At 41.9% G+C, this 24,309-nt stretch overlaps 1 protein-coding gene across 4 annotated transcripts in view; it reads left to right on the top strand.

The window, feature by feature from the left end:
* Positions 1-24,309, top strand: part of PLD5 (phospholipase D family member 5) — a 208,248-nt gene that overhangs the window by 35,828 nt on the left and 148,111 nt on the right. The window lies entirely within an intron of this gene.

The following is a 24,309-nucleotide window of genomic DNA, read 5'->3' as shown; positions in this document are numbered from 1 at the left end:
AAATTGATTATTAAATCACAATGATGCAAGTCACTACTCCCAATAATACTTGGAACTATTAGTTAAAGAAATAAGCCTTGTCATTAGGCATAAAATATATGCAAAGCAATCAATAAAAAGTTCCACAGTGCAACACTGGCTGAGTTCATGTGCCACAACAAACCTTACCTTGGTATTACATGAACAAGCCTCAAACTTACACAGTCCTTCCTCCTGCTGCACTCCCACCTCTTTCAGTTATCTCCCACATTTCCTGGTCTTTGGCAAAGCATACATTGCCATGACATCTGAACCAGATAAAGTATATTTGTAAAACCATACTTTCATTGCAAACTATCTTCCCCATCTCTGGCAATTTTAAAAAAGCATTTGAAAACCCACCTCTTCACCCAAGCCTTTTCAGCTTTGTAAATGTTTGTTTTAATCTTTTTGACTTTTAAACTGTTTAAATAGTTTTAAGTTTTGTCTATGGTTTTAACTTGTTTTATGTTATTGTTAACTGCCCAGAGACATAGGTTTGGGGCGGTATACGAATTTAATACATACATACATACATACATACCAGAATTGGAAACTGGTTTGAACATGCTTTCCTGTTCCATGTGCAAACAATGGTTTGTCTATTTTTGATACCATGGGAAATGATAATTTGCTGAGTATCAGGAAACACAGGAAGGAACTGGAAAATGTGAGAGGAAAGAGAATGAGGTGGGAACTCATGAGCCCAAGCCTTGTTCACATAACACCAAATCATAAGTCATTACATAAGTCATTGTGTTTTTTACTCAGTTTTAATGCCCCCTGCCATCCTCAAACAGGGCCCGAACTGGCTTGGCCGATTTAGCTCAATCTCACCAAACTGGGCCCAGCTCGGCTTAAGGTCGAGGCTTTGGGTCAAGTCAGCTTATTTTGAGCCAGCTCGCACACACCTGGGCAGCAGTGTGTTCTCCCAATTTTCAGTTGTGTGGAAGCAAGGTAGGAGTAAAACCTGGGTAGCTTATCCTCCTACCTTCCTTCCACACAATCACTTCTACCCAGGTTTTCCTCTTACCTTGTTTACACAAAATGAAAAATTTGGATCATATACTGCTCCCAAGTCAGGGTAGAACACAGTTTTTGATTGTTTGAATCACCTCAACATGTACCCTTTGCTCCACAGTTATAACACAAAACCAACTTGGACATATAATGCATTCATAAGGAAAATAAGTTAAAACTACAACACATGCCTCTTGCTTCTCAGTTCTCATGCAGGCCTTTTGGATCACAAACCAACTTGAGCATAGTGCATTTATTTTTAAAAAATTGTTTATTCAGATGCAACAGTTCCACTTTCAGTAGGTGTGCAGTACTCCATGGAGAGAAATAACTATTTTTGGTAACTTTACTGCACTAGGGGAAATTCATTAAAAATCACAGGTTTGACCAATTTACTTGAAATAAAAATATACAGAGTCCTGCCATCCTGGGTTACCTATGTGTTAGGCCTTGGAAAAGATATTTAGATGCTGTGACATGTCTATACCTACAAAGTTTAGAATCGTTCAGACAGTGGTTTTTCCCATGACATGGATTGCTTCCTCTGTGGATGTGAAAGCTGGACTTTGAAGAAGCAAGATAGAAAAAGTATTGATGCTTTTGAACTTTGGTGCTGGAGAAGACGTTTGAGGATACAATGGACAGCCAGGAAAACAAACAAATGGATCACAGAACAAATCAATCCAGAATTTTAACTCGAGGCACAAATGACCAGGCTCAAACTATCATACTTCGAACACATGTGAAGACCCAGTTCCCTTGAGAAGTCCATAATACTTGGAAAAGGTGAAGGACAGAGAAGAAGAGGACGACCGGCAGCAAGGTGGATGGACTCGATTATGACAGTAATGAATGCACCACTGAGAGAGACTTTGAAGGCCAAATTGAAGACAGATAATCCTGGAGAGAATCTATCAATGTGGTCGCTAAAAGTTGACACTGACTTGACAACACTCAATCAATCAATCAGGCCCAGCCATTCTGGAAATGTAAAGTGCTGGGCAAAAGTAGAGGGGCATATTGTACTTTTTTTCAAGAAAAAAGAGAGCAAAATCCTTCACATGGGGATAGGATGATGGTGAAAAGGGGTGGGGGGGGGGGTCTTCCAGAAGCCTTTGCCATTTTCTACCATGAAACAAGCACTTATAGGACTTTTTTGAATTAAAAACATAAAAATAAATCATTAATCAATGAACTGACCAATCTGCTTCAAGATCAATGCACAGTGTCTTGCTAACTTAACCTATACCTGTGCCCAGTTTCAGAATTCTAGGCCAATCCATTCTGGAAATATAACAGAGGGGTGAAAAGAGGGTGATGTTTACCCTTTTTAATGAAGGCAATAGGCAGATTTCTCCACATGGGGGTAGAATGATGGTCCAAAGAAGGGGCTTCAATTCTAGAAATTTTTGTAATTTTATGCCATGTAACAAGCCACTTATAGGACTTTTTGAAGATTTGTTTAAAATTTAAAAAATAATTTAAAAAAATCAATTTATTGACCAATCTACTTCAAAATAAATACACAGATTTCTGATTATCTGTCCTACACCTGTGCCAAATTTCAGCTGTGCCAATCCATTCAAAAAATATAAAAGGGGCCCTCTTTTCCATTGGGGAACATCATGGGGCCCTCTAGGAGAGTAGATCCATGCCTAATGGCACCTCTGTGTCAACATTTTCTGCTAATGTATAAAGAGTAAAAATGGTGCTAACATCAAGCATGCTATACTCTTCCACACTAATAGAATTTGGATCAGGATATTGTTTTGAGTATTTTCTCTAAGGACTAATTTGATTTCCTTGGAATGATTGCATGATTAAGCCACTAATTAACCTCCTTGCATGACCAGTGAGCAGTTCATTAAACTAGTCATTAAACTACATTAAAACACTGAGCAGTAGTCTGTTGGAACACTGCAAGAAATAGTATTATTAACCAATAATAAATGACATAAGTCATGTATAACTCCCTGCGCAGCAGGGAAGTAACTTGTCTAGGGAGCAAGAGGTTGCTGGTTTAAATCCCTGCTGGTATGTTTCACAGACTATGGGAAACACCTATATCGGGCAGCAGCAATATAGAAAGATGCTAAAAGGCAACAGCTCATATTGCGCAGGAGATGGCAATGGTAAACCCCTCATGTATTCTACCAAAGAAAACCACATGGCTCTATGGTCGCCGACATGGCTCTGTGGACACCAACACAACAGCACAACTTTACTTTACTTTGCATGAAAGTATGATTGCATGAAGCTATTCAGACTAATGCATGTAAAACAGCAAAGAGTTAATGATTAAGTTACTATTGATATACATTGTTTTCAGGTTATGAAAATATTGTTCCTTCACATCCTTTTATAAAAAACCATAAAGATTTAACAAGTTGTTCTAGAAGAACTAATCTGCCTACTTTCCTTTCACTGTCCCCACAACTGGACTAAATTTGGTCCAAATTGGTTAGGCAGTTCATATGTTAGTCCACTTAGGCCTCAAACATTAATGCGTCCGCCATCTTGAATTTGGGTGGATTACATCATCTGAGGTGTCCCTGTGTGTCCCTACAGCTGTACCCAATTTGGTTCATATTGGTCCAGGCATTGAGAAGTTGATATGGGGACACACACACACACACACACACACACACGGAATGCCGGGTGATCTCAAAAGCTACTGGAAAGTAAGCTAAAAATATGATAATGTAACAACTTACGTTATAGCTTTATTTTTATGTACAACTGTTGCATAAAATATGAAAAGAAATGTATGATCAATTTGTAACTAGTGAAATGCTTGATAAATTTGCATGCAACCTAAGAGCTTCTGTAGCACTGTAGTGCTCTCTTGTGGCCAAAATGAAAGAGTTCCATATCTCGATATAAAACTCAACAAGGAAAACAAAGTATGGATTAAGGAATATTGATTTTCTCTTTCACTTTCAGCTTTACCTTGCTGCTTTTAAAAAGATAGATAGATAGCATAGCAACTAAAATCAATGAATGCAGGAGGAAATGTAGCTTTATTAGCATTTTTCATAGGAACAATAGAAGACTGGCTGGTGTACTATTTTATAATGTCAGAATAGGCAGCAAAATGAAACATATCTTCAGTTTGATCTACAAAGTACTGTACAGTTAATCCACTGAGCCCTTTGGCACCTGCTTCATCTTGTCTAGACTAAACTTAAATTTATCCACCACTGATTTCAGGCACCAAGGAAGCCACTGACTCATCTGATAAAATCTGATGAAAAGGAAAAATAGAGCTGAGTGTCATTGCTGTACTGCTGTGTCTTGTCTGCTATCCCCAGATAATCTCTCCCCTTGTTGCTTAACTGTTTTGTATATGGGGAAAAAGCATGCAGAACAAAACGGAACCTTCCAGAATCCCTTAGGATTTCCCACAGGGAAGGCTAGACTCCTGGAATGACCTCTTCAACCGCATGGTGGAACCACTGCAAAATGAGGCCCCTAATTCATGTAAGCAATCTAGATGGATGCTATGGCCAAAGGTATAAAAACCTGTTGAGAGATCCAGTAGAAACAAAGGGGTCACACTCTCCTTATCTCTTTCTTGGTACAAGTTTTCAACCAAGGCTGGTAGTTGTCCCAAAGCCAGGCCAAAAATCAGACTAAAATGGATCAAGATAATAATCATCATCTAATAGCTGGCCACAATTTTGCTGGCCACCATCCACGTAAGCACTTTGTCCATAAATGACAAATTAGAAACTGACCTATAATTGCCAAGGTCAGCAGGGTCTTTTATTTTTTTAAAAGGTTTTTCTGCCGGGAGAGAACTACTACCTCCTTCAAGGCTGCAGGCTCTTCTTGAAAGACTGAGCCCATCTATTTCTCCCTTGATTTCCATTACAGTACTGGATTTCCATTATGGTACCTCTGCTAACACCAGTCTTTGGCTTATTATTATTATTATTATTATTATTATTATTATTATTATTACATTTATATCCCACTCTTCCTCTAAGGAGCCCAGAGTGATGTACTACATACTTAAGTTTCTCTTTCACAACAACCCTGTGAAGTAGGTTAGGCTGAGAAAGAAGTGACTGGCCCAGAGTCACCCAGCTAGTATTATGGCTGAATGGGGATTTGAACTCGGGTCTCCCTACTCCTAGTCCAGCGCTCTAACCACCACACCACGCTGGCTCTTAGACACTTAGTGGGATGCCAAACTCCCAGCCCATGGGCCAGATTCAGCCTGTGGAGTTCCATTGTCTGGCCACCAAGCACGTCAAGCCAAACCCCTCCATGGCTGGGAAGTGACCACTGCTACCGCCAAAGTTACCATTGCTGCTTCCGCTGCATCCCGTCTTCCCCCTCGCCAGCCCCGCTGCTGCCACTGCCAACTGCCACTGCAGTTGATAAGCAGCTATCATCCAGCCCCTATCTTCCCCCTGCCAGCTGCTGCATTCCCTATCCTTCCCCTGCCAACCCCATCGTCAGCCCTGTCGTGGGGGAAAGATGGGCTGGATGATGACTGTTTCTCACCATGGCTTCCTGGCCCCTGCTTGGTGGTGGCAGCAGTGGGGCTGGCAAGGGGGAAGACAGGGGACACTCACCCACTCACTCACTCACCCACCCCCTTCCCCTTCACTCATTAACTAACAGTGTGAGGCAGTGCGAGAAGGCGGGGCAAGGCAGGTGCAGCCCTCTAGAAGTATATTGGAACCAAATCTGGCCCACCTCCCAATTGAGTTTGACACCCCTGGCTTAGACCTCTCATCTCCTAACTGAAAGAGAACACAGTTATTGTTATCACCATATTTTGGACTTTCTGTCACAACCCTGTGTTAGCATGTTCTGATGTAGAAGGCAAAATGTTTTGAGAACATTTGGGATTTTTTAAATTAAAGTGCCATATATACATGAAAATGCCATATACACATTTTCAATAAACATCACAGATAATAATAGATAAGCATAGTGGCTGATGTGATTCACAGCATTACAGAGATGTAACATTGCACCCAGGAGCTCTTGCTGAGCCAGAAGGCAGCCCCGATGTTGTTAAGAATGGGCAGTAGCAACAGCAGCCCTTCCGCAAGGAAGTGTGGAGGCACTGCGGGTACAACTGCCTTTTCTTAACAGCATGGGGGCTGCCTTCTGGCTCTTCAGTGGCCCCAAGGCATTGTGTTATGTCTCCATAATGCTGTGTCCACTGGTATTTTCAGTTGTTTTCTAAAGGCTAGAGGCACATTCATTCATTCGTTCAGAGTGGCCCCATCCCCTCAGGGGAACATCTTACAGTGCTTGCATATGTCTCCCATTCAAATGCAAACCAGGGTGGACACTGCTCAGCAAAGGGGACAATTCATGCTTGCTACCACAAAACCAGCTCTCTGGGCTCTAAACCATGTTTGGTCAGATAAATCCTGAGCTTTCTGCAACTTCCACTCTAGGTGTCTAACTACATAATCTTTAGCAGATGTTCTGAAACCAGAGAGCTATCTTGATACTAGAGGACATTCAGGAGCAATCATATCAACTCTCCGAGTATACAAAGTTGGACCATTTTAACTGGCCCCTCATGATTGCTGAAGTTACATAGTCTCATTTATTTAGGAACATAGGAAGCTGCTTTATACTGACTCAGAGCTTTGGTACATCTAGCTCTGTATTGTCTACACTAACAGATAATGGCCTCTCCAAGGTTTCAGGAAGAAGCCTTTTCCAGTCCCACTTGGAGGTATCAGTGATTGAATCTGGAACCTACATTCCCCCCCCCATTTTATATCCCGCTCTTCCTCCAAGGAGCCCAGAACGGTGTACTACATACTTAAGTTTCTTCTCACAACAACCCTGTGAAGTAGATTAGGCTGAGAGAGGAGTGACTGGCCCAGAGTCACCCAGCTAGTTTCATGGCTGAATGGGGATTTGAACTCAGGTCTCCCCGGTCCTAGTCCAGCACTCTAACCACTACACCACGCTAGCTCTGCATGCAAAGCAGATGTTCTGCCACTGAGCTAAAGCACCGATCCCCATATAATATATTTATATCCCAATTCTGAGGTGTCTCAGAGCTGCTTATAAACAGAATTAAGACACTATATATAGAACTGAGACAGAATATAGACAACAAAATACAAAAAATATAATACAAGTGTTAACACACTTGATTGCACTTGTGTACCTTACATTAGGGATGTGCCCAAACCATGGTTCAAAGCATGGTTCAAGCACTTTTAGGGTAATTAGAAAGGTAACTTTAATGAAAAGGTGGGCAGGTGCTTACCTGCTCTCTGCCACCCCTCCCAGCTTCTTGCTGGGGTGGTGTGCATCCCCAAAAGCCCTGCAAGCCATCAGCATGCACATGGTGTCCGTGCATGTGCGGGGACCATCTGCGTGGTCAGCCACACTATGTTGACCATGCACATGGTGTCCATGCATGTGCAGACACCATGTGCGTGCTGACAGCATGTGGGGCTTTTTGGAATGCGCGCCATCCCAGCAAAAAGCTGGAAGGGATGGTGGAGAGCTTTTCCTTAAAGCTATCTTTCTAATTTCCCTAAAAGTGCTTGAACAGTGCTTTGAACCGTGGTTTGGGCACATCACTATCTTACACATATACTTTGAAACCAAAATGATAGAATTACTTGGAACCAGATTTACAAGCATGAAATTAAGAATGGATTGCAGTTCAGGCACTGGCAAGACATGTTAGAATATCCTAAACAGACTCAGAGGCAAGACTTGAGAAAATAAAAAATACAGTTTATTTTTGTACAGAACAGAGGCACAATGTGAAAGCATGGTATGTGGAAGCCTTGGTAATAATGTGAGTGAAGGCAGCACCCTGGAAGACAGAGGGAAGGTAGGAGCTTGGGGCTTCATTTGTCATTGAGTTCTTTGAGAGTGTCATGTGGATAAAGGTGATCCAGTTGACATAATATAATTGGACCTCCAGAAAGCTTTTGACAGAGTTCCCCACCAAAGCCTCTTGAGTAAACATAGCAGTCATGGGATAAGGGGACAGGTTCATGTGTGGATTGGTAAGTGGTTGAAGGACAGGAACCAGAGGGTAGGGATAAATGGACAGTTTTCACAATGGAGGGAAGCAGGAATCGGGGTCCCCAGGGATTGGTACTGGGACCGGTGCTCTTTAACTTGTACATACATGATCTAGAAGTTGGGGTAAGCAGCGAAGTGGCCAAACTTGCAGATGACACCAAACTATTTAGGGTAGTGAAATCCAAAACAGATCATAAGGAGCTCCAAAAAGTTCTCTCCAAACTGGGGGAGTGGGCGACAAAATGGCAAATGCAGTTCAATGTAAGCAAATGTAAAGTGATGCACATTGGGGCAAAAAAACCAACAACAAACAAACAAAACAAAAAAAACCCCACCCTACTTCACATATACACTGATGGGATCTGAGCTGTCAGTGACTGACCAAGAGAGATCTTGGGGTTGTGGTGGACAGCTCATTGAAAGTGTCGATTCAGTGCGCAGCAGCTGTGAAAAAGGCCAATTCCACACAAGGGATCATTAGAAAGGGGACTGAAAATAAAAATGCTGATATTATAATACCCTTATTTTTATATTTATGGTGCAGCCACATCTGGAATGCTGAGTACAGCTTTGGTCACTGTATCTTAAGAAGGAAATTGTAGAACTAGAAAAGGTGCAGAAGAGGGCAACCATAATGATCAGGGGCCTGGAGCACCTTCCTCATGAGGCTAGGCTACAGCATCTGGGTCTCTTTACCTTGAAAAATAAGTGACTAAGGGGAGATGATCGAGGTATATAAAATTATGCATCGAGTGGAGAGGGTGGACAGAGAGAATTTTTTCTCTGTCACACACAACACTAGAACCAGGGGCCATCCCATGAAACTGAAGGTCGGGAAATTTAGGGCCAACAAGAGGAAGTATTTTTTCACACAGCGCATAATTAATCTATGGAATTCTTGCCATGGGATGTGATGATGGCCACTAACTTGGGTTGTTTTAAAAGGGGCTTAGACAAATTCATGGAGGACAGGTCTATCAATGGCTACTACTCTGGTGGCTATGGACCACCTCCAGCTTCAGGCACAATTACTCTCAATACCAGTTGCAGGGGAGCAAAAGCAGGAGAGAGGGCATGCACATACTCTTGCCTGTGGGCTCCCCGAAGGCATCTGGTGGGCCACTGTGTGAAACAGGATGCTGGACTAGATAGTCCTTGGGCCTGATCCAGCAGGGCTGTTCTTATGTTCTTATGTCTAGCAGTTGGCAGATATGCAATGTGAGTGGAAGGGCGGGGGGATAGAAGAAAAGAGAGTGAAAAGAGCACCTTTTATGCCTGTTGTTTAGTCTGTCTTTCTCATCAACAAAGTCAAGAGAGTGAATCTCAACTGGGAAATCTAAATGGTCCTGCCAGAGGTGCTGCCAGAGCAGCAGGCTAGGGAACACAGAAGAGTGCCATGTTCCATGGGTTGCCAACAGCCAGCCAGGGGAGCAGCAGGCTTCCTTGGCAATCAGGTACACAATTAGCCTGTAGCAAGCCCTCACAAGAAACGACCCAGTCTCAGCAGTTCTGTTCCAGATTTCAGTAATTCAGCAGTATGGTCCAGGGATTCCAGTACAGTCAGGTTCAGGGGTTAGCCCATAGCAAGCCCATACAGGGAATGCCCCAAAGGCAGTGATTTCAGCTCAGGATCTCCACTCAGGACTGAGATTCAAAAGTCCAGTGATTCAGCTTAATTAATTAACTAATTAATGGAGAAGGGAGTTGAATGCAAAAATGGGCACTCAGCCAGGCAATACTTTAGAGCAATCCAGCGTACACCATGCCACTATGGTCCCACATAGTCACACATGTATCTCAAAGTAAAAATTCTTTATGAGTTTTTCCTTCTGAGATTTCCTAGCGGGGGGTTGCAAAAGCTGGAAAACTCCATAACTGAGCTTCATAATCCCCATCATCCACTACGTTCATCAGGGGAGGCTTGTCTGTGGCTACCTTCATGTCGTTTGGTGGCCACCCAGGGACATGCCTTCTCTGTTGTCGCCCCGAGACTTTGGAACGTATGTCCCATGGGAATAAGAGTCTCCCCATCTCTGGTGGCTTTTTAAAGGGGTCTAAAGACTTATCTTTTTACCCAAGCTTTTTAGCTTTTTAGCTTTTAATTTTTTAAACTTTTGATTGTTTATTATTTGTTTTAAATTGTTTTTAGTATTTGTTTGTTGTGAACCGCCCTGAGACCTTGGGTTAGGGAGGTATAAAAATGTGCTAAATAAATAATAAATAAATAAATAAATAAATAAATAAATAAATAAATAAATTCTGTTGTGGAGGCAGGAGGACATCTGTTCATGGAGGAGTTGCTATTCAGATGAGCTGCCTAGTCAAAAGGTCATTACAACCACCAGATCTCCTTAACTGTCAGAGTTTGCCTGGATTGCACTTTAGGGTGCAATTCCTCTACTTTTCAGGGTTTTACATTTGTCTATGACTCCTGTTTGCCCCATATGAAAAATTCAGCTTTATTAACAATTCAAAGATTCAGGGTGGGTCTTTGTATCGCTAGGATGCTTGCTTTGTTTCAAGTTGTGTGACTCTGCACTTTGGTTGTGGGAGGTAAGACTTTGGCATCATATGAAAGGTAAATTTTATGGTTAGATTCTAAAACTATAATTCTACATCACTTACCAGGGAGTAGGTCCCATTGAAATCAGGAGAAGTTATTTCTGAGTAAACATGAATAAAATGATGAAATACACATTGCCCTGCAACATCAATTGGCTTGTTCTGCATGTCCCACTGAAACAAGAGAACAAGTCGGTAATGTTTTCAATGGGACTTAGAAATTACTAACTTTTATGGCTGTGCAATATCAGATCCAGAATTCTGGAACTGACCTGATATGGGCTATTCCAGAATGTATCAGAGATCATTTGGATCCAAAACAGGGAAGCCTATTTCAGTCTGGAATTATCTGATACCATTCGGGGAATTCCAGGGCAAATTCTGAATTCTGTGATTCTCTATGAATGCAATGCTATGAATGCACTTTTAAAAAGTTTTAGAACAACAGGTGGTCAGATCCACTTGTAATTAAGTACAGAGCAATAGCAATAGCAATAGCAATAGCACTTACATTTATATACCGCTCTATAGCTAGAAGCTCTCTAAGCGGTTTACAATGATTTGGCATATTGCCCCCAACATTCTGGGTACTCATTTTACCGACCTCGGAAGGATGGAAGGCTGAGTCAACCTTGAGCCCCTGGTCAGGATAGAACTTGTAACCTTCTGGTTACAGGGCGGCAGTTTTTTTTACCACTGCGCCACCAGGGGCTCCAGAGTCTGGCCATCCTTATCTACTTGTATGCCACCTTTCATAGCTCTCTTTCTAGCCATTTTTTTCTGGCTTAAAAAAACCCAAACCCATTCCCCATAGATTTCTATGGGGATTTTCACTGATTAAAAAAAAATCGGATTCCATATCTGATATGATAATTCTGAAGGGTCCAAAGAACCCAGAATCAATATCTGTGGTTTCAGATCAGATCAGATCCAGAGTTTGCAATCGTGCACAACCCTACTAAGTTTAGTTAGATTGAAGACTTTTGCTTTCCTTTTCGCCCCTGCTCTTCTTCTCCCCTCCCTCCCTCCTTCCTTTTCCTTTCGATGTTTGTCAGTGCTTAAATTGTCAGGGTATCAGAGGGGGCACCGCCTCCTTAGCTTTTGTGATGCCCCCTCATATCGATTTCTTAATTTATTATTTAGCATTTTTCTATACCACCCCACATGCAAGTCTCTGGGAGTTTCACAATCTAAAAACACAACAATTAAAACATTAACACAATTAAAACAATTTAAAATATAGATTAAAACTCAAACTCTAGAGATGTACATATCAGGCAGTATAGAGAAATATGATAAATAAATAAATAAAAAGAATAAAACTTAAAACTTCAAAACTATTAATTAAAAGCCTGATTAAACAGGTATGTAATTTTGTTAGGAAGTGTGTTCCAAAGTCCTAGGGCAACCCTAGAAAAGGCCCAGTTTTGAGCAGCCACCAACCAAGCTGGTAGCAACTGCAACTGGACCTCCCCGATGACCAAAATAGGTGATGGGTTCATGAAGAAGAAGGTGTTCTCTTAAATACCTTGGACCCAAGCCATTCAAGGCTTTATAAGTAATAACCAGCAGTTTGCATTTCACCTGGATACTTATTGGCAGCCAGTATAGTTCTTTTAAAATGGGTGTCATATGATCTTTTCGGGAAACCCCGGAAACCAACCTGGCTGCTGCATTCTGTACTAGCTGCAGTTTCTAGACTATGTACAAAGGCAGCCCACATAGAGCGCATTGCAGTAGTTCAAGTCTGGATGTTACCAGCATATGCATCACTGTTTTAAGGTCAATTATCTACAGAAATGCACATTGCTGGCATATCAGCCAAAGTTGATAGAAAGCCCTCTTGGCCACTGCTTCAACCTGAGAGACCAGGGAGAGGTTTGGGTCCAGAAGGACTCCCAGACTATGTACCTGCTCTTTCCAGGGGAGCGTGACCCCAACCAGAACTGACAGATCTAAACCGCTATGTTTTATGGCTCACAATGTGTACCTTCATTTGCTTGGATTCAGCCTCAGTTTGTTATCCCTCATACAGCCTATTACCACTTCTAGGCAGGCATTTAGGGAAGTTAGGCCATTTCCTGATGAAGCTGGCATGGAGAAATAGATTTGGGTGTCATCAGCATACTGATAACACCCTGTACCAAATCCCCTGATGATCTCTCCCAGCACTTTCATGTAGATGTTAAAAAACATTGGAGATAGTATGGAGCCCTGTGGGACCCCATGCAATAGGTCTTGTTTTGAAGAGCAACAGTCTGCAAGTGACACCATCTGGAATCTACCCAAAAGGTGGGAGTGGAACCACTGCAAAGCAGTGTGCCTCCCACTCCCAACCCCTTCAGGTATTCCAGGAGGATGCCATGGTTGATGGTATTGAAAGCTGCAAAGAGATCTAAAAGGACTAAGAGTCACATTGCCCCTGTCGATTCCTAACTGGAGATCTTTCAATAGGCCAGCCAAAGCCATCTCAACCCCATAGCCTGCCTGAAAGCTAGTTGGAAATGGGTGCAGATAATCTCAGTGGCGTAACTAGGGAAAACTGCACCCAAGTCAAGCACTGAAATTGCGCCCCCCCGCCACCCCACCCCACCCCGCCGCCGCACCCCCAACATACATCTGACTGACACACATGTTTCAGAAAACTTTTATTTTAAAAATTTAAAAAATTACAAAAATTACCAATATCATACATGTGGTCAAGCTCCTATCTACCACTTCAGATTTATTTTTTAAAACTATCCAAATTGTGGGGCTATCATTAATTTGTTTGAATAGCTCAGGTTAAAATGCTGGAAAATGACAAATTTCAGTATGCTGGGGCTCATGAAATCCCCAAATATTATGTGGAGTTGTACTTGGAAAAACTAAAAGAAGTGCCTGTCTAATTCTCTGCTATGCATTGTAGCATCACGATTACATAAGTTTTAAAAATAAATGGAGAATTGGACTTTTCCCAGATACTCTGAAAATAATTAAATGATATGCAGAGTAAACTGTGTCACTGCTTGGAATATATTCTAGTATTTCAGAAAGACAGTAAAAATGAGAGAAAGAGCAAGAAACTCCCAGTGGGCCTTAATACTAAGGATTTCACATTGATTCAAAGACAAACTGACCATTAATAGCCATATTATTAAGACATCACATTTAACTCACTTATCACAAGAAGCAAAGTAAGAGCAAATGGATACAATCTTAGCTCATAAACTTCAGCTCAGTATTCACAAGCCCTGATTCTCTGTACATAGTGCCAATCTGAATATGTGTACAGTGACATTTTATATTATTTTTTTTTTAAAAAAAATTACCTGTAGCCCCTTCGGGGGACATCTTAAAGGCTGTGGGGAGTCTGCAAAGTTTCCCCCTCCTCTCACTGGCCTCTAGGGCCTCGCAGGCACCATTTGAGCATGTGTGGTGGTCATTTTAAAAAATATTTTTTTTAAAAAAATGGCCGCTGAAAACAAAATGGCCACTGTGCATGCTCAAATGGCCTCTGCGAGGCGTGGCATGCCCTAGGGCCTCACAGAGGCCATTTGAGCATGCCCAGTGGCCATTTTGTTTTTGGTGGCCATTTTTTTAATTATTCAATTTTAAGAAATTGAGCCCCCCCTTCAAGTGGTGCCCGGGGCACGTGCCCCCCCTGCCCCCTATAGATACGCCCCTGGATAATCTGTTTCTTCAGCTGTGTGGAGCTGAGACGCCACCACCCCCTCAATCACCTTGCCCAACCATGGGAGGCTGGAGATAGGCTTATAATTGCTTAACTCTGAGGGATCCAATGCAGAGTTCTCCAATAGTGATCTAATAATTGCCTCCTTGAGACAAGGAGGCATCCTGCCCTCCCTCAGAGGCATTAATGATCTTAACAAGACCCTCTCCAATAACTTCCCTGCTAGATCGTATAAGCCATATCAGGCAAGGATCAAGAGAACAGGTGGTAAGGTGAAGTGCCCCAAGAAGCTTGATCACATCCTTGGGATCAACCTAATATTGATCCAATTTAACTATACAACCTAATATTGATCCAAATTTAACCATACAAGGGGAGCTGCAGGATACCTCCACAGTAAACTCTGCAGTAACTGTAGAGTCCAGTTCATCTTGAATACGAGATATTTTATGTACAAAAACTCTTTTAAAATGTCGCAATGGGTAACTGATAGATCCAAATTCTCATTCAGGGGAGAAGGGGATGTACTAGCCCTCTCACAACCCTAGAAAACTCCACTGGACATGAGCTTGCAGAAGCAATGTGGGCAGAAAAGAACTACTTCTTTGCTGCACACACTGACAGAGCATGGATCTTCAAACGCACTCTGTATTGTAATCTGTTGGATTTGAGCCGTGTCTTTCTCCACTTGTGCTCTATTTGTTTAGGAGCCTATGGGGAGCCATAATTGAGTAAAATTTGGAGGAGGCAGGGAGTGTGATTTGTGAATGTCACCATGGCTCCCCCTAAATTTTCCCCAGTCATTTCAAAATGAAGTTAGAAAGTCAGAAAGTATCTTAAAATGAAGATAGAAAGTCAGCAGGGGAGGTGGCACTTCCCAGTGTATTGCACAGAGTGCTACATGTACAGTATGACTATTTGCTCCATGGGCAGAAGTCATGGGTGTGTGCTTGGTGCAAGAAGCTCCTGGCTCTCAGGGAACAAGTTTGTTCCCTCAAGACCAAGGTGGCGGATCTGGAGAAGCTCAGAGAGACAGAGAGGCATGTGGACAAGACCTTCAGGGACGTGGTAGAAACATCCTACTCCAAGGCTGATAGCTCCTCTGCTGTCAGGGAGAATGAAGGTCTAGGGGAAGGAGGACATCGGTCTGAGGAAGAGAGAAATGCTCCTTTAGAAGGTCCGTGGAAGATGAGCCCATATCCTCTCACACAGAGGATACTCCTCCAGGGGGTGGGGGCCTCCTTGTAGTGGGTGATTCGATCATTAGAGGTATAGGGAGTTGGGTTTGTGACCCACGTGTTGACCGCACGGTAACTTGCCTACCTGGTGCAAAGGTTGCAGACATCAAGCAGCGTCTAGATAGGCTGCTAGGCAGTGCTGGGGAGGAGACAGCTGTTGTGGTGCATGTCGGCACCAATGATATGGGAAAATGTAGTCGGGAGGTCCTGGAAGCCAAATTTAGGCTGATAGGTAGCATATTGAAATCCAGGACCCCCAAGGTGGCATTCTCAGAAATGCTACCTGTTCCACACGCAGGTACAGTGAGACAGGCAGAGCTGAGGGATTTCAATGTGTGGATGAGATGTTGGTGCTGGAAGGAGGGGTTTAGATTTGTTAGGCACTGGGATACATTTTGGGGCAAGCAAGGCCTGTACAAAAGGGACAGGCTGCACTTGAACCAAGATGGAACCAGACTGCTGGCACTTAAAATCAAAAAGGTTTCAGAGCAGCTTTTAAAACGACACCTGGGGAATAGCCAACAGGAGCTGGGCAGTATCCGGTTTGGCAAATGCCATCCTTTAAAATGTGAAGGTGCAAAGGATTCAAATAAAACAGAAGGGGACAGAGCAGAACCACATAAAGAGCAGACAGAAGGTTGTGCCAGCTGGTCAAAGAGTCCAAAGAAAGATAGCACACATCAGGTGAGAGATTCAGCGTATAGGTGCTTATATGCCAATGCCAGAAGCCTCTGAGCCAAGATGGGTGAGCTGGAGTGCTTGGTTGCTAACAGAGAAATAGATATAGTAGGCATAACAGAAACATGGTGAGAACCATTGGGACAATGTTATCCCTAGATATAAAATCTATAAAAAGGACAGGGAGGGGTGTCTTGGACGTGGAGTAGCACTGTATGTTAAAGAAGGCATAGAATGTAACAAGGTAGAAAACCTATGTGGACTTGAGTCCTCCACAGAAACCCTGGGGGTGACAATACAAGGCCTGAAAGGAAATGTGCTACTGAGGACGTACTATCGCCCTCCGGATCAAAATGCTGACAGTGACTGTGAGTGGCAGGAGGAAATGAGGGAGGTATCAAGGAGAGGCAGGGTAGCAATAACGGGTGACTTCAATTACCCACACATAGAATGGGTAAATTCACAGTCAGGTAATGACAGAGATGTCAAATTTCTAGATACACTGAATGACTGTGCCCAGGTCTTCGAACCAACCAGAGAGAAGGCAACCTTGGACTTAATCCTGAGTGGCACCCAGGATCTGGTGTGTGATGTCAGTGTCATCGACCCTTTAGGGAACAGTGACCATAGTGTGATCAAATTCAGCATACATGCAAGGAGAGAATCACCAAGGTAGTCTAACACAGACACTTTGCATTTCAGAAGAGGAAATGTCTCCAAAATGAGGAGTATGGTGAAAAGAAAGCTGAAAGGGAAAATCAGGAGAGTCACTTTGCTCCAGAATGCATGGACACTACTCAAAACCACAATACTAGAAGCACAGCTAGATTGTATACCCCAAAGGAGAAAAGGTACCACTAAGTCCAGGAAGATGCCAGCATGGCTAACAGGTAATATCAATGAAGCCATAAAAGGGAAGAAGATTTCCTTCCGAAATTGGAAGGCCTGCCCAAATGAAGAGAACAGAAAGGAGCAAAAACTCTGGCAAAAGAAATGCAAGGTGACAATAAGGGAGGCGAAAAGAGAGTCTGAGGTTCATATAAAAGCATAAAGGGGAATAACAAAAACTTCTTTAAATATATCAGAAGCAGGAAACCTGCCAGGGAGGCGTTGCATTAGACAATAGGGGTTTGCAATTTGGATTTTCGGTGTTTCAATTCTGATCCGAATAGAAACAACCCCAATTTGTTTTTGGGTCTGAATCTGACCCATCCAAATCACCCCAGATTTGATTCAGATCATAATTAATCCTAATCCGAATCAATTCAGAACAAAAAACTGGGTCCTAGAGCCAAAAGAGTGGGGTGGGGTGGTAGTGCCTAATGGGTGGAGGATACCACCCAAATTGCAGAGGAATTGGGTGAAGGGCTAATTTTTGGTGAATTGTTTAAATTTTAGTGTCTTTGGGGAAGATTTGGGGCATAAAGTGGGATCGGGGCAGAAGAGTGGGGTGGGGTGCTAGTGCCTAATGGGTGGAGGCTACCACCCAAATTGAAGAGGAATTGGGCAAAGGGCTAATTTTTGGTGAATTGTTGCAGTTTACGTGTCTTTAAGGTTTCCCCTCATAAGGTATAATGGAGGTTTCAGCAGTCCCATAACTGCACTTGGGGGGTGCTGGGGTGGCCCAGAGCGAGTGGTGGTGTAGTGCACATAGGGTGCCAGCCACCCTCATGGGTTGCTAACCCATGGGGTACAGGGTTCTGTTGTTTCTGAGGTGTTCTGAGTGTAGATTCTCTGGTAGCAAATGAGATTTTCAATACAAACCATGAATCCACTCTCATTTGCTACCAGAGAATGGTCAATGACTTAATAAACTTATATCTATCTATCTATCTTCTCTTACATCCTTTAAATCCCTCCTCAAATCTCACATTTCCCCTGAAACCTTTGACCTTTCCCCCTGCTCCTCATACCATACAGTATGTGTGCATGAAAATAACTGCATATTCTTCCCTCTCAACCTGCTCTGTTTTTCCCTTGTGGCTTTTTGGGAAAGGGAACTGTCTTCTCATTCTGTGTAAAGTGCCCTACACACAGAAGGGATTAGATAAATAAAATGTGGCACTATATAAATGTGGCACTATAAAAAGGCACTATATAAATAAAATGTAGATTCTAATATTATTGGTGCTCCAAAGAGCTGCAAGACATGCCCCTGTCCTTGCATTAAAGAAAAGGGAAAGGAGGTGTGTACGGGATGGGTGACACTTGGTTCCTTGTCATATTATTATTAATTTATTATTATTTCTTGTTTACAGTCAGACAGGTGTTATTGACTGTTTTGTTTTATCCAGACATCGAGTCCTTCCCAAGCACCTGGGATGGCTGAATTTTATTGTCAATGTTGTTGCTGTTGTTATAGATATCGTCGCAGAATATAGGCTGTTCCCAGTAAAGTTGCTTTTTGTAATTGGCTGGTGGTGATTTCTGTGGCCCCTATGGTGTCAAGGTGCTCTTCAAGGTCTTTTGGAACTGCACCCAGGGCGCCAATTACCACAGGGATTATTTTGGTCTTTTTCTGCCACAGCCTTTCAATTTCAATTTGTAGATCTTTGTACTTTGTGATTTTTTCTATTTCTTTTTCTTCTATCCTGCCATCCCCTGGTATTGCCATGTCGATTATTTTAACTTGTTTCTCTTTCTTCTCGACTACAGTTATATCTGGTGTATTGTGTGGCAGATGTTTGTCTGTTTGTAGTCGGAAGTCCCATAATATTTTTACATCTTCATTTTCTTTAACTTTTTCAATTTCATGGTCCCACCAATGTTTGGCTACAGGAAGCTTGTATTTTTTTTGCAGATGTTCCAGTGTATCATCCCTGCTACCTTGTCATGCCTTTGTCTGTAGTCAGTCTGTGCGATCTTTTTACAACAGCTGATTAGGTGGTCCACTGTTTCATCTGCTTCTTTACAAAGGCGGCACTTGCTGTTTGTTGTTGATTTTTCGACTTTTGCTCTTATTGCATTTGTTCTTAGTGCCTGTTCTTGTGCAGCCAGTATTAAAACGTCTGTTTCTTTCTTCAGGTTGCCATTCTTAAGCCATTGCCAGGTCTTGGTGATGTCTGATTTTCCACTTATGTTGTGCAAATATTGACCATGCAGGGGCTTATTTTTCCATTTTTCTGCTCGGTTCTTGACTTGTTCTTTCTTGTAGGCCTGCTTTGTTTCATTGGTGTTGAATAGTTTCTCATTATTGACCCTTTTTACATCTTCTTCACTGTCCTTGATATATTCTTCAAGGCCTCTTTTCTCCTCCTCTACTGTTTGATGGACTTGCAGCATTCCTCTTCCACCTGAGCTGCGAGGGAGGTAGAGCCTATCGACATCACAGAGCATGATTGATGGTCATGATTTTCCTGGTCTTACAATCTAGCATCTTTAGCTCTGCCTGGGTCCAGTCTATTATTCCTGCAGTGTATCTGATAACAGGTATAGCCCAGGTGTTGATGGCTTGTATGGTGTTCCCGCCATTGAGTTTGGACTTGAGGATTTTTCTAACTCTCCTGATGTATTCACTTCCCATTTTTCTTTTAACTTCAGTGTGTGCGATGTTATCAGCCTGGAGAATGCCCAAGTATTTGTAATGTTCTTTCTCTTCCAGGTTCTTGATCTTGCTTCCATTGGGCAGTTCTATTCCTTCTGTTTTTCTTATTTTTCCTCTGTTCATTATTAATGCAGCACACTTGTCTAGTCCAAACTCCATTGCTATATTGGTACTGAATATATGGACAGTGTTTAGCAGTGATTCAATTTCTGACTGGGACTTTCCATACAACTTCAGATCGTCCATGTACACCAGGTGGTTGATTTTACTTGATGTTTTAGATGTTTGGTATCTGAGGCCTGTTTTGTTTAGTATTTGTGAAAGTGGGGTCATGGCGATTACAAACAACAGAGGGGATAGTGAGTCCCCTTGGAAAAGGCCTCTTCTAATGCTAACCTGTCCAAGTGTCTCGCCATTGATTGTTAACTGTGTACTCCACCTGCTCATTGCTTTTTTAATAAATATCTGAATGTTTTTGCTTACACCAGTTGTTTCTAAACATTTTAGTATCCATGTGTGAGGCAATGAATCGAAGGCTTTCTTGTAGTCAATCCATGCAACACTTAGATTGGTTTTCTTCTCTTACAATTTTCTAATATCATTTTGTCAATCAGCAGCTAGTCTTTTGTGCCTCTGGTGTTCGGGAAATTTCCTTTCTGTTCAACTGCGAGCTTTTTGTTAGTTAATAAGTGTTGCATCACTTCATCTGCTATTATTCCAGTTAATAATTTGAACATGGTTGGCAGACAGGTTATCAGTCTATAATTACTTGGAACTGCACCTTTTTCTGGGTCTTTCATGATGAGTTTTCCCAGTTGTTAGCCATTGTTCAATATCACCTCCTTGCAAAATGTGATTGAACTGTTTTGATAGTTGTTTATGAAGGCTTGTTAGGTGTTTAAGCCAAAAGCCATGCAGTTCATCGTTGCCTGGAGCAGTCCAATTTTTAATTTCCTTTGCTCTTTCACTTAATAATTCTGGTGTTATTATTAGATCTTGCATTTGTTGGTTACATTTTTTGACCTCTTTCATCCAGCCTGCTTTTTTATTATAATCTATTGGACTGTCCCATAATTTCCCCCAGAATTGCACTGTTTCTTCTTTATTTGGTGTTTCTAGGTTTCTTGCAGTTTCTCCTTCTATTCTTTGGTAGAAATGTCTCTGATTCGACTGGAATTGGAGATTCTGCCTGTGTTGTGTAGTTCTGGCTTCATATCTGCTAATCTTCTTTGACACTGCTGTTATTTGCTGCTTTATTATTTCCAGGACTTCAAAGATTTTCCTTGAATCTAGGTGGTATTTTTGGATCAGATACTGTTTGGTGTTTTCATTCTTCAGCTTCTTGTCTTTCATATCTTTCAATTTACTAGCATCTGCTCTAAGCCTGGAGATTTTATTTTCTAATCTAATCTTCCATTTAGGTGATGTACTACTTTCTTTTTTGACAGGTCCATTGATCTTATATCTGAGCTCTTGTGTTGTTATTGTTGCTGCACTGTACATTAGTTGGTTTGTTTCTTGCAAATTATTGGTTGTTATTTCTGCAAGTGCAGCATTGACATCTTTTGATGCCTGAGCAAGTTGTTTTTTGGCAACTGTTTTTAGAGCGGGAAGTCGAACCTTGGTGGTTGTTTGGTTCATGTGCTCAGTTATTTTTTGCTTTAGTTCTTGTTGCTTTTCGGTTAAACGGCATTTGGGTTTTTGAGGTGAAGGCAAAGGGGAGGTTGCCTGGTTTTGATTTTGAAACAGTTCAGCAACGGTGGTATCCTCTATTTCCAACACCTCTTCCATCTGCGCCTGAGCAACTGCTTCAGTTGGTGGTAATTCTTCTTCCATATCTTGAGCCTGTGTTGCTCTTTGCAGTTCTTCCAGCTCAACTCCTGTGAATACTTTATTTCTTATTATGAATCTTCTCTGGTCTGCTAGCCTTTGTTCTGTTATTTCTGTATCTGGATGCTTCTCTTTCCAAATTTGGTACATTCTTTTTAAATAACCTCTTCTAGTTGGACTAGACTTGTAATAGCAGATCATTATTTCCTTGTTGACATTTTTCGTATATTTTTTTCGGTTAAGCGACGTTTCTTCCAGTAACTTTGCTGTCTTCAGCACTGGTTGCTCAACTGGAGATCCTGAGTCCTGTTGCCCACTTGCCACCCGATATCCAGGGACTCCAGCACCTGGCGCTGTCCTTGTTGACCCGGGCGATGACTGATCCGGTATAGATTTATTAAAGTTACATCTCACCATATTGTTGATGGGAGAGGCACTCTTTGTCTGTCTCCTCTGGTGAGACCTGTCCAGTATGGTTGGACTTCTGGCATAGCTCTCACCTTCCTCAGGGCACGCAAGCCCCACAACCACGCCAAGGCAGTGCCTCACTGGGGGCAGAGGCGTATCTAGGAAAAATAGTGTCTAGGGCAAGCACTGAAATTGCGCCCCCTGCCCAAACATCTGACACCCATCTTTCAGATAACTTTACAATAATATCAGCTGAAAAATACAAGTCAAGCTCGTTAATCTTTTAATATTTCAAAAACCATTTAGCAGTGGACATAGCCAGACCAAAAAATGCTGGGAAACTTCAGATTTCGGTATGCTGGGGCTCATGAAATACCCAAATAACATGTGGAGGTGTACTTGGAAAACTAAACAGAAGTTCCTGTCTAATTCTCTACTATGCATTGTAGCATCACTATTACATAAGTTTTAAAATTAAATGGAGAATTGGACTTTTCCCAGATACTCTGGAAAATAATTAAAGGATATGCAGAGTAAACTGTGTCACTGCTTGGAATATATTCTAGTCTTTCAGAAAGACAGTTAAAATGAGAGAAAGAGAGCAAGAAACTCCCAGTGGGCGTTAATACTAAGGATTTTACATGGATTCAAAGACAAACTCACCATTAATAGCCATATTGTTAAGACATCACATTTAACTCGCTTATCACAAGAAGCAAAGTAAGAGCAAATGAATACAATTCTAGCTCATTAGCTTCAGCTCAGTATTCACAAGCCCTGATTCTCTGTACATAGTGTCAATCTGAATATGTGTACAGTGTCATTCATATATATATATATATATATATATATAAAATAAATAATTTTTTTTAACCTGTAGCCTCTTCAGGGGGCTTCCTAAAGGCTGTTGGGGGGGTGTCTGCAAAGGTTCCCCCTCCCCCCGCTGGCCTCTAGGGCCTCGCAGGGACCAGTTGAGCATGTGCGGTGGCCGTTTTAAAAAATAATATATATATATTTTAAAGGTCGCTGAAAACAAAATGGCCACCGTGCATGCTCAGATGGCCTCTGCAAAGCCTGGCATGACCTAGGGCCTCACAGAGGCCATTTGACCATGCGCAGTGGACATTTTGTTTTCGGCAGCCTTTTTTGTAATTTTTTTAATTTTACAAAATGGCGCCCCCCTTCAAGTGGCGCCCAGGGCACGTGCCCTGCCTGCCCTACCCTAGATATGCCCCTGACTGGGGGGGTATTATTATTATTATTATTATTATTATTATTATTATTATTATTATTATTATTATTTACATTTATATCCTGCTCTTCCTTCAAGTAGCCCAGAGCGGTGTATTACATACTTAAGTTTCTCCTCACAACAACCCTGTGAAGTAGCTTAGTCTGAGAGAGAAGTGACGGGCTCGGAGTCACCCAGCAAGTATCATGGCTGAATGGGGGTCTTAGTTGCACAGAGGTCCTGAGGTAAAGATCATGATCTATAACATTTATTAAAATTGGCTTATGAAAATTGTGTATATATATTGCATCCTATTTTCAGCCAATTCTGAGATGGAGTGAGTCCAGGGAGAGTGAATGTCAATGTCTACTCTACTGTAAGAAGAGTGAACTTCTACTCTACTGTGCATTCAGAATACTTGGTTCATTGTTGGCTGAAAAGAGCTAAAACAAGTCACTTTCTTTAGGATTTATTAAAAAAACAACCCCAAAATTCTACCTACTTTGATTTAAGGTCATAAAGCCATTTGGCTTTTGTCCAGCTAGCACACTGTCTCATAGCAAAAGCAAAGTATTACATCCAAAGCAATTTGGTATTCAGATCATTTATTATTCCCTTAAGTTTCTGAGTCATCTAATTGCTTGCATTTGTCCTGAGAATTTTTTTATATATATACAGAAACACATTGCAAGGAAAAGGGAATGACCTCCTGCTAACATGTAGATGCACATTTTGCCTGCAGCACAAGCCATCCCATTCTTTGGCTTAGTTAGAGGCACTGGGGACTTAGGACAAGCCCGTGTTTGGAATCAGAGGGTATTGCAAGGCAGGTAGCTTGGCAGACCTATGTGTGTAATCTGGCAGACTGCCCATCTGCATAATGGCTGTTTTTAGTCTATCCACAGAAACAGCTTCAAATATGTGTGAGATGCTTTTGGATAAAGAGAAGCATTTTATTTTCTACTACCTATGAATAAAAAAATGAAGCCTAGACACATGTCTCTATTTTTTAAATTATGCTGTATGATCATTCCAAGATTTCTTATTGCACACCTTTTTCTTCTCTGGATTGGCT

The sequence above is a fragment of the Hemicordylus capensis genome, chromosome 1, assembly GCF_027244095.1.
Source record: "Hemicordylus capensis ecotype Gifberg chromosome 1, rHemCap1.1.pri, whole genome shotgun sequence".
NCBI classification, from domain to species: Eukaryota; Metazoa; Chordata; class Lepidosauria; order Squamata; family Cordylidae; genus Hemicordylus; species Hemicordylus capensis.
The sequence above is the reverse complement of the archived record's forward strand: the minus strand, read 5'-3'. Positions and strand labels throughout refer to the sequence as shown.